The sequence below is a fragment of the Dermochelys coriacea genome, chromosome 10 (genome assembly GCF_009764565.3).
Source record: "Dermochelys coriacea isolate rDerCor1 chromosome 10, rDerCor1.pri.v4, whole genome shotgun sequence".
Lineage (NCBI taxonomy): Eukaryota > Metazoa > Chordata > Testudines > Dermochelyidae > Dermochelys > Dermochelys coriacea.
The window spans coordinates 25,364,689-25,375,261 of record NC_050077.1 but is presented as its reverse complement, the minus strand read 5'-3'; positions in this window follow the sequence as shown (position 1 = coordinate 25,375,261).

The window sequence follows — 10,573 nt, the reverse complement described above, 5'->3', positions numbered from 1 at the left end:
ATGGGCATAGCTAATGGTAGCCTGTGCACTGACTGCAGCATGTTATCCTGGAAAAGTGAGATGCAAGTGGTGTGAGTGGGCAGTGGATTGCATAGTGAGGGGACGTTGAAAGAGAGCCAGTAACTTGCAGGCATCCTTGGAGAGATTTGCAGAGCTAAAACTTTTTAAGGTGCACGATAGGGAGAAATTAAATATAAATGATAACCTAAGAAATCCAGACTTTCTTCTATTCTGCTCACTTTTAAAAATTCTTTTGATTCTGAAATATGATTACTTCTAACTGCTGACATTTCACTCTTGAGATTTGTATTTAAATATATCAGAGATAGTCCAGAAGAAGCTAAATTAAGACAGTTGGTGTGGTGTTGATAAATAATTCAGACACTGGTAACAGTGCTATTGAAGAAACCACTCAGTGATGGAGATGTGAGGTTTAGCACTGTAATAACGATGAGAGAGATGCCTTTAACTCCAGGAGGAATTAAATATGGCTCGGAAAGAAAATATAAGGGTTGCAAAATATTCAGTTGGAAGTGGAGCCTCGCTTGAGAAAAGGTGCATCCATGCATTAATAATCCAATATATCAGAACTCTGAGCAATGCTTCCACTCAGAGATATTGCATAAAACAAGTATTTGACATTGAAGTAACCACAAGACACTTCAGTGCAGTGCTTATACCTTGAGACCTTTAGTTGTAAAACTCTAAAGACATGTGAAAGGAGTTCCAGAACTAGAAAGTTTCACAAAAGGAAAAGGAGTACTTGTGGCACCTTAGAGAATAACAAATTTATTTGAGCATAAGCTTTCGTGAGCTACAGCTCACTTCATTGCATGCATGGAAAGTTTCAGTGTGTGTGGTAGAGCTGTGTCCTCCTTGCAAAAGCTACTATTCCAGAAAGGGTCTTTGATCTGTCTGGCTAATTACACAAATCAAGAGTAGGATAATTTGCTGGACAAAATAATTAGAGGTTGATAATGTGGGGAAAATATGCTCAGTGTTGCTGATTTGCGGGAAAAAGTGTCCATTGTTATGTGGGAACACACTGGATTATTCGATCAAATCAGCAGCTTGATCAACACTCTTTCAACAAAAAAAAAAACAAAAAACAAAAAAAAAACCCACCCTAAAATTATACCTGTGCCTTTGTGGATTTTTTTTTTTTTTTTTAGTGCGGGAATCCAATTTTGTACTCCCCACTGTTTCTTTGTTGAGATAAATCCATTGCCTGTGTCTCCAGTGTCCAGAATCTTATTCAAGATTCATATTGGAGTGACTGAGATCAGACTCAGGCAGATTATGTAGCACAGATATAGCCATTCGCTGCCTCAAGAACAGGAAGCTAAAGTAGATTGCTGGATGCATTAACAAAATGATCTCTCAGCTTTGCAAGTTTTCTGCTATTCACCCAGTAGTTTTATTTCTCAGCAGGAGCCCTGTAACAGGGTATGTGAGTCCTTTTAAGACTGATGATGGAAGTCTCCCTGGCTGTACTACCCAATTTCAAGGGTCGTAAAGTAGTAGAGTCCCAAGAGATCAGGGAAATAGGCACTGTGAGAGGAAGTGGTCTCAGGGAGGCAGTAAAGGAATCTGGAAACAAAGCTAGACAGCTGCCTCTATTCAAGGCTAAGACCTCTTTGCACAGAGCGGGCAGAGGAGGATACGCTCCCCTTTCAGTCCAGGGGGATACTAGATATTAATGTCCCAAGGCTGCTGGCACTGAAGGCCTGCCACACAAGGCATGCTGAGAAGAGAGTGTATTTAAGCAACTTCTTTTGCTCAAAAGGGGAGAGACTAAGGAGGAAGCTGGAACTGCTGGCAAGTTCCCCTACAAATAGGGGACACTCTGCCTGATTTATGTGTTTAGACAGTCAGACCTCTGGGAAGTGCTGCATTCTCAGGAGAGACCCTGGGGTGAAGGGAACCCTCTGAGGAGGGGCTTTTTTTTGTTTTTGTACTCTTAATCACAAAACTTGAGGCTTGTTTTATTTTGGACTCTGACCACAAGTCCTCTATGGAGAGTCAGGACTCTTAGGAGAGAGAACATAGAAAGGAGACAATGGTAGGTGATATTTTCTTGGTCTTGCTTTGCTACAGAACTTCCAGTTTTGTTCTCTGGCTACAAGATCTCTAATGAGAGTCTGGGTTCCCAGGAGGAATGTTTTTCCTAGGAAATGACCTCTGGGAGAGTGGTAGCATTGTGTATTTTTGAAGGAATTTTGTGATCCAGCATTGAGTGGATATCTGCTGTCTGCAAACCCATGTAGGCTGATGATAAAATGGAGACTAAAACAAAATACCCACCAGTAAAATGACAGAAAATGTCAAACGGTTCAAATGCAAAAGACAGCAGAGCCACTTATATAGGAAGTCCCATTTAGAATGAGATCACTGCATCTTGGGGATTTTTAAAAATTGCTTTATCTAGGAGAGAAGAAGCACTCTGTTCAGCCAGGGTCAAGTCCCCCGTCTTTGTCCCTTCCCCCACAAATTAATTCTTCGGCAAGAGCTTGCTCCTCTGTAAAGTCATCAGAAAGCCTGAGAAACAGTATTGTACTGCATTTCTGAAGCACTCAGAGAACCTTGTCATAATGAAGTCACAGGTGAAGTGCTTTGTAAATTCAGCATGCTTGAGTCTGGTTTAATTTTCCACTGCAGTAATATTAATATGATATTTGCTTTTAGTGATTATAAGAGAATGTTACAGATGGACAAATCTTTCATTTTGCTTAGAAAATAGCTCGGTTCCCATCCAGGCTGTAGTTGTGGGAAACTTGCACTGTTACACAAAATTCCATTCTCAGAAATAGGTATCACACCAGAAATCTGATTCCCCCATCTTTGCTGCGTGTAACAATTCTGCAGAGCTAATGGGATGGACTGGGTGATTTAAGAGAGCTTTTCTATATCTAACTTCTATATTTATTAATATACTAGTGGATTTATATCAAGCAAAAAGAGCATCATATGGAAACCAACATGGAATAAGTGGACACTGGAGAAGGAGTCTCACCAACCTTTTATCAACATAGATGACATGGGGCATGATTGGTGTCAGTCCATTGGATCCAAATCCTCAAAGATATGTAGGTACCTATCTTTGAGGATTAGAGCTGCTGCCTAATATTAATAGCAGTAATTAGAACCAATACACACACACACACACACACACACACACACACACACACACACACACCCCACATTCAGTGGTGTTAATGCAATCCAATAACCATCAAAGTTATTGTTTAACATCTCCCCCTTTAGAAGCGTGCTTCTGATACCTTCTGTGTCAAGGATCTGAAATCAAGTCCTGTTCACCTCACTCACCTGGGGCTCAGCTGTGGTTTCCCCATAAGCCCTGCATTAGGGGCAGTGCGGTGTTGTGCAGCCCAAGCGGGAGCTTGTGATCTGGAGTTGGCTGTGTAGCTGCACTACTGAGTGCGTTGGGGAACATGGCTCTGCCCACTACCCACCCCTCCTGTTTTTTCCCTCCCAACTACACAGAGAGGGTGCATAGTGAGTCTGCAGAGCCTGTAGCCCCTCCTGCATTGGGTGTAGCTGACATTTAGCCCAGGTCATGGTTAGTCCATGGTAAGTGGTCTGTGTGTAATGGAAACCATGCATTCTCATATTGCCTATAGCACTTTCCATTCAGATGAATTTCATACAATAACTGTAAGTGCAGATGCTCAAGAGTGGATGAAAGCAAAACGGTGGAATTTTTTAATGATGTGCTTTGTTTTACCACAGAATCCACTAATACATCATGACCTTCACCCCTCAAAAGAACATAGACAGTATGTTCATTATAATTTTAACTTCTCCTCAAGTTCATTCTCTGGAAACTGTGATGATAATAACTCCTCTACCTAAACCACTTCCTGCCTCTTGCCTATAATGTCCAAATCTCGAGTCTGATCCTGCAAGCACCTGACTCACATGAGTAGAGAGTAAGTTGTGCACAGTTCCCTTTCTCCCAGCATTATCCCCCATGCTGAGCTCTGTGTTCCCTGGAGAGTCGGCCTTTCAAGAGTAACTGGCAAACTAGAGCAGTGTTCAAAGGGCTGGCAATTAAATGGACTCCACTTTTAGAAAGCAAATTTGCTGCCATTTTCCTGGGGAATATACTATCAGTTTGCTTATGAGGCCCAAGCTATAACACAGCCTCCCTGGGCGTAATGTACTGCTGCTTCCAATGGTATATTACCATATTTGTGATCTGGTAAAGCCAAATTTTCTCACTCTCATGTTACCATTCATCCTTGCTGCTGCAGCAGTACAGAACATCATGCTCCTTTGGAAATGTACCTCATCAGTGATGTGCTGTCCAGTCCTGGGAGGTACTGAATTATCTCCATACACACTGAAGCCAGTGGAAACTGGGAGTGCTCAGCACCTCACTGGATCAGCCCCAATGTTTGTCTATTACAAAGCCAGGAGAGGAAAGGATGTGTCTCAGAATCTCTTCTAAAACTACCAGGTAACTAGAAAAGGAGTACTTGTGGTACCTTAGATTAAAGACTAAAGCTTATGCTCAAATAAATTTGTTAGTCTCTAAGGTGCCACAAGTACTCCTTTTCTTTTTGCGGATACAGACTAACACGGCTGCTACTCTGAAACCTACCACGTAACTGATAAGCTATATATTAATCTATCTGGCCATAGGCAGCACTTTTCTTCTGAAGGGGGAGTGGGTGCAAATATAAAAAGACAAGGCAACTGAGTGCAAATAGATTAAAAAGTGAACACAAGGCAACTCCAAAAATGAACGTGCAAAATTTTTTCATCCAAGGTAGCATATATATATATTTAGTAGACACAATTCTCTCTTTCCAAGGGGGACGAATGAATACATTTGAAAACAATAGTATGGTTTGCATTTCCCGCTTCCCCAGCTACCCTGCATCAAACTAAATTTCAAATCAAACAAAACCCAGGAACAAAATAATGGAGGAAGACAGGGCAGGGAAGACAAATTTGTATGTGATAGAGTTATTACCTCTGCTGTTTCAGCTTGCTATTTCCTGTGCGAATAACTCTTTTGGGTCTCTGCTTTAGCTAGTGCATTTCAAATGTACTTCTCTGGCATCTCTCTCTTTTTTGACTTTTAATCACACACTATTGTTTAATTAGAGCAGTGGATGACACTCATACATCTTCTCCTCTGGAAAGTTGTTCCATATTTAATCTCTCCATTAGCGAAGTGAAAGGCAATTATGTGTCATTTATTCCAGTTGGCCAGTGTGTATATAATACCTGCCTCTGTTATGAGAGGATGGCATTTGTGGTAGTCAAAATAATTCTTCTTCCTTATTGAAGAATAGGGTCTTATTTAGAGTTCTTATACTTCAGAAGCATCTTAAAATAGTAAACCTAAATGGTTTCAGTAAAAAACAATTAGATACATCTGTCTTTTATTACCAGGTTAGAATGAAATCCATTCTCAGCTGAAGAATGCAGCTTATTAAAACCATAATATGGCACACCACAATAAATTCAGCACGGAGTTGCAATGATAGCTATAGCCCAAGCAGCTATACGCAGAAGCAAACAACAAATGTCTTGTGTCTTTGTGGTCAAACTGATTATTGCTGTGTAGGCATTGGGCTGATTAAACCCACTTTCCTTTAATTCCTCTACCACAGAAGTGAACCGTGGCTGTTTTGGGGATTTGTTAGCAGGTGCTATGTTTGTGTTTGATAAGTGGTCTCATTAGCATAGCATTTGGGAAGGGTCTGTAAAGGTTAAGTGGCATGCTATTTAAATAAATAAATAAATATAAACCACTCTTCAAGACTGTAAAGCATCAGGGGAGCAATTCTCTATGCGGAGGCCCACCACCAGGTATCATTTCAGCTCTGCTTCAGTTTCCCAGTAAAGCTCTCAACATACAGCTTAAGTTTTTTGCATAGCACTTGTGCTGTAAAGGGAAGATTATCAATCAAAGAGAATATTTTTAAAAGCATTTCTTATTTACCTACCAAGATCTTCTCCTGTAGAAAGTAAATCTTAGTAATTGTCAATTTCTCTTTCCACTCTAAAACAACAAGCAAACAAAAATGTCAATAAAGGGAAAATGTAAAATATACAGCCTGGTACAGTGCATGTGTCACAACTGATGCATCTTTTGTCTGTCAGTTCTAGCTGCAAATTAATAAGAGAAATGAAATCTGATTATTTAATATTTTATTTCTGAATCTATTGTGGATTTCATGTTTCCAGCATGTACAATTCAAATAAATAACAATTAGGACCATGAGTTGAAGGATTGAGATGTAAAATGGTGGATGGGGCTTTTGCATGGGGCTAATTCGTTCATGTGACGGTTATAAAATAAGAAACATTTTAGGAAGTGCCAAGAAGTTGCAGCCCATGCACTTGAGTAATTAGGAGCAGGAGGAAGGGCAGGGAAAGGAGATGGGAATATAATGATTGCCAGCTTGGTCAGCACCAGGGATTGTACTGGTGACCTCCAGGACTTAGAGCAATGAGCTTGAGGTTAACTCCCCTGGTGGAGTGTTGTAGCTCAGTCACATCTGTGGGTCAGGTACAGAAGAGGACACACAGCTCAGACTAATGAGAGGGTTAGAGAAGCACAGACTTTCATCCTGTGGTTGTTAGGTAACTGAGCACAGACAATACAGAATACTCCAGGAAGCTTGAAACTGGGGCTTGAGGTGCGTGAAGAATTAGCACAGAATTAACAAGTGATAGAGGGTCTCTGCTCCAGCTCTGTAATCGAAGAAGCATTACTCCTAGCCAGCTCTCTGAAAGTGTTAAACTGTGAGATGTAAGAGCAAACAGATCTCAACTTGATCGACACAGTCAGAATTATTACACTTACCCTATCTCAAACTGCCCCTTGTGGAATAGAGTGGGAGGGAGGGCTGCACAAATATTTGTAACAAACTGGTGCCTTTCTATTGATCTCCCTGATGTGAAATACTTAGACTTTATTACACGAGTCATATCATTCAGTCTGAAAGGAGCTATTCTATATGTGTAGTACTACACTCATGAAATTCTGATTTGACAGAATTGCCTATGGCAGCCATTTTCAGAGGCAGTGGAGAAACTGATAAAGCTGATTGTATGATTCTTCTCTTCAGGGCCTCTTGCGGTAGATGGAAAATAATGGGTTGTTATATCTGACCGTGACTTTGGCATTCATATTGGGATCATGTGTGTAGGGAGCAAACAGAACCACAATATTATTTGTGGGACTAATGAGCATAAGTTCAGGATGTATGTGTTAAACATATACAAACATTTCTCTCTCGAACATTTCCCTCTCAAACATTTACATTTTGATTTACTAATCCTACGTCAAAGCTTATTGTATTACGCATCCTTGTTTGTAACATTAATGCACATGATAAATAAAAGATAAAATCTGACTAATTGGCATCCTAATTCAGAATATTTAGTCCAAATGGAAGTTTGCAATGACTCGGATCTATTCATCTGTCCAATCCTATAAAAGGAGACAATCACTATTAGGCATTTGACGTGCACGTTTACCTCGAGGTAAAAAAATGCATCTGAATTCAAGTCTTCATAATTTGATCACGCAAGGGCATAATGCTGCAAGCTACCATTTGATTAGCAATAGCCACAGCAGATCTTTAGTTGAGACTGAAAAGAGCTGAAGGGAATTAGGTGCCCCACTTCCAAAGAAATGTAATAGGAGTGAAGCTCCTAACCCCCTAAGGCTCTTTTGAAAATTCCAGCCTGACCCTATAAAGTCTTAAGATTAAAATCATGCCAACCCTTATTAGAGTGGCATTTGATGAAACTTGCACATGAAATGATTACTTATCTGAATTAGGGTTTGCAGGATAAAGTCCATAATCTGTTAGTTCAATGTTCTTTTTAAAATAAGGAAACTCCGAAATCAACATTTATTAGTAGGTAGAAAATAGCAAAGGAACGGGAGAGATGAGCAATAGCTCAGTAAATTCATGTCTTTACAAGATCAGGTATCTGGAAAAAGGGGAGTGAGCCTGAGAGAAGTAAATAAAATAATTACCTAGCCACTTATGTAGCCCACTTGACATTTTGTGTGCATGAGATGCTCCTTGCATGGACAGACAGCAGCACAACGGTAGGGAATAGAGACTGCCTAGCCTCTTCTTGGGGACCAGGCCCAGAGTGGGGAAAAGACAAGAAAGGAGGCCTGAGACCTGCTGGGCCAGAGGCCTGACTGCATTTCAGGACAACCAACTGCAGGCCCCAATAGCCAGCACATGGCTGAGACTACTCAGACCTGTGTGCTGAGCACTGATAGACACAGTGGTATGTCTACACTGCAATAAAAAACCCATGGCTGGCCTTTGCCCACTGACTTGGGTTCTTGGGGCTCGGGCTACGGGGCTGTTTAATTGCAGTGTAGATGTTTTAGGCTCAGGGGGAGCCTGGACTCTATGACCCTGTGAGGTGGGAGAGTCCCAGAGCTCAGGCTGCAGCCTGCAATTAAACAGCCCTGCAGCCTGAACCCTGTGAGCCTGAGTCAGCTGGCATGGGCCAGCCACAGGTGTCTAATGTGCAGTAGAGATACCCAGGACATTTGTGTGCTAGGTTTCAGAGTAGCAGCCGTGTTAGTCTGTATTCGCAAAAAAGAAAAGGAGTGCTTGTGGCACCTTAGGGACTAACAAATTTATTTGAGCATAAGCTTTCGTGAGCTACAGCTCACTTCATCGGATGCATTCGGTGGAAAATACAGTGGGGAGAATTATATACGCACACAGAGAACATGAAACAATGGGTTTTATCATACACGCTGTAAGGAGAGCGATCACTTAAGATGAGCTATTACCAGCAGGAAGGAGGGGGGAAGGAGGAAAACCTTTTGTGGTGATAATCAAGGTGGGCCATTTCCATCAGTTAACGAGAGGAACAGTGGGGGGTGGGGTGGTGCTAGGTGTCTGCTTTTAGCAGCAGGAGACACAGCTCATTAGTTGCTCGCAGCTGAGTTGGGAAGAGAACTCCATTTTGCCCCTTAGCCAGAAGCACCCGGCTTCACAAGTGGGTCCCCCCCCCACCTCCACTAGCTGCCCCCAAACAGTTTGGCAGCTGAAAACAACAGACACCGAGAGAAACTAGTCCTCTTGCCTCCATCCCGCCCTCCACATCCAAGCAATCATTAGCCTCAAGCTCCATATACAGAGAAGAGGATTGGCTGCCATCCTCAGCTGTTAGGCTGGCTCTGGAAGCCAAAGGAAGGCCAGGGTTTGAGCCATCCAAGGTCTGCTCCTTCCAGTGAGAAATCTGCCTGCCTCACAGTGGTATGTCACAACAGTGAATAGTGTTTGCAGTCCACACCTAGCCAGCTGAGAAAGGGCTCTGGGGGGAGGAGAGTCCTGGTTTGTGGGTGCATGGCTAGAGGAAGGCTCACCTGCAGTTGATGGGGTGGGTGTGTGGCACCCCGCTGACGACTCACAAGTCAGGTCTGCAACATTTTGTTGTTTTTCTTTACTGTACAAACTTTCCTTTGTTCAGTCAGCCCTACTGTCGCTCCAACACAAAGCACCATGTGTATGCTAACAATGAGGGGCCTGTAGAACAGGGGTTCTCAAACTGGGGATCATGATCCCTCAGGGGGTTGCCAGGTTACTACTTGGTGGGTCGTGAGCTGTCAGCTTCCACCCCAAACCCTGCTTCACCTCCAGCATTTATAGTGTTAAATATAAAAATGTATTTTATAAGGGGGGCTTGCACTCATAGGCTTGCTGTTTGAAAGGGGTCAGCAATACAAAAGTTTGAGAATCACTGCTGTAGAAGGACTCTAGGGTTGCACCCATTTGCTTTTATGTTAGGTGTGAGCTTTTGATTACATTTAATTACCAGAGGAGATATTTTTACTTGAGGGAGGACCTAATTATTATTGTGGTTTTAACTTGTGCATTCATTTATCTGTTCCTCTTGATTTGCCTGCCCTTTCTCTATACTCCAGTTCCTATTTTTATCCCTTCCTTAATTTAACCTTATCCTTTCTGCTAATGAAGTGTTTGTCCCTTTTTAAATGGGGTTGGTCCTTGATTTGTTCTAATTTATAATGTCCATAGGGGCTGCATATTTCATCTATTCACCTAGCCATTAGGCGAAGGCACTGCACACTAAAAATCCAGTTTAGCTCCAGTGACCAGGAAACTTAAGGGCCATTAACCCAAGGAGCACAATGAACCCAGGGCTTATTGGTCCTAAGGTGGGACAGCCACGTAGGAGAGATGAGCAATCAGACTCTATCATGCTTGGGGATCAGGGGTGCTCCCCAAAGAGGCTGCAGTTATGACGAAGTTGAATGAAAAAGGCAGGAACTCAGCTGCGACACACTAACATGGAAACAGGGATTCAGTGTGGTCTAATGCTTACAATAATTAATCGGGTATTGGGACTTTTGGGTATCTTTCTGGCTCAGCTACAGATTCATTGTGTGATGTGGGGCAACTGACAAACTTTTCCTGCCTCAGTTTATCCAGTTGTAAGATGATTAACAGGACAAATTCCTTCTCGAGGTAACTCCACTGGAGTTAATCAGAGTTATACCTGGGGTGAATTTGAGGTAAAGTTTGAG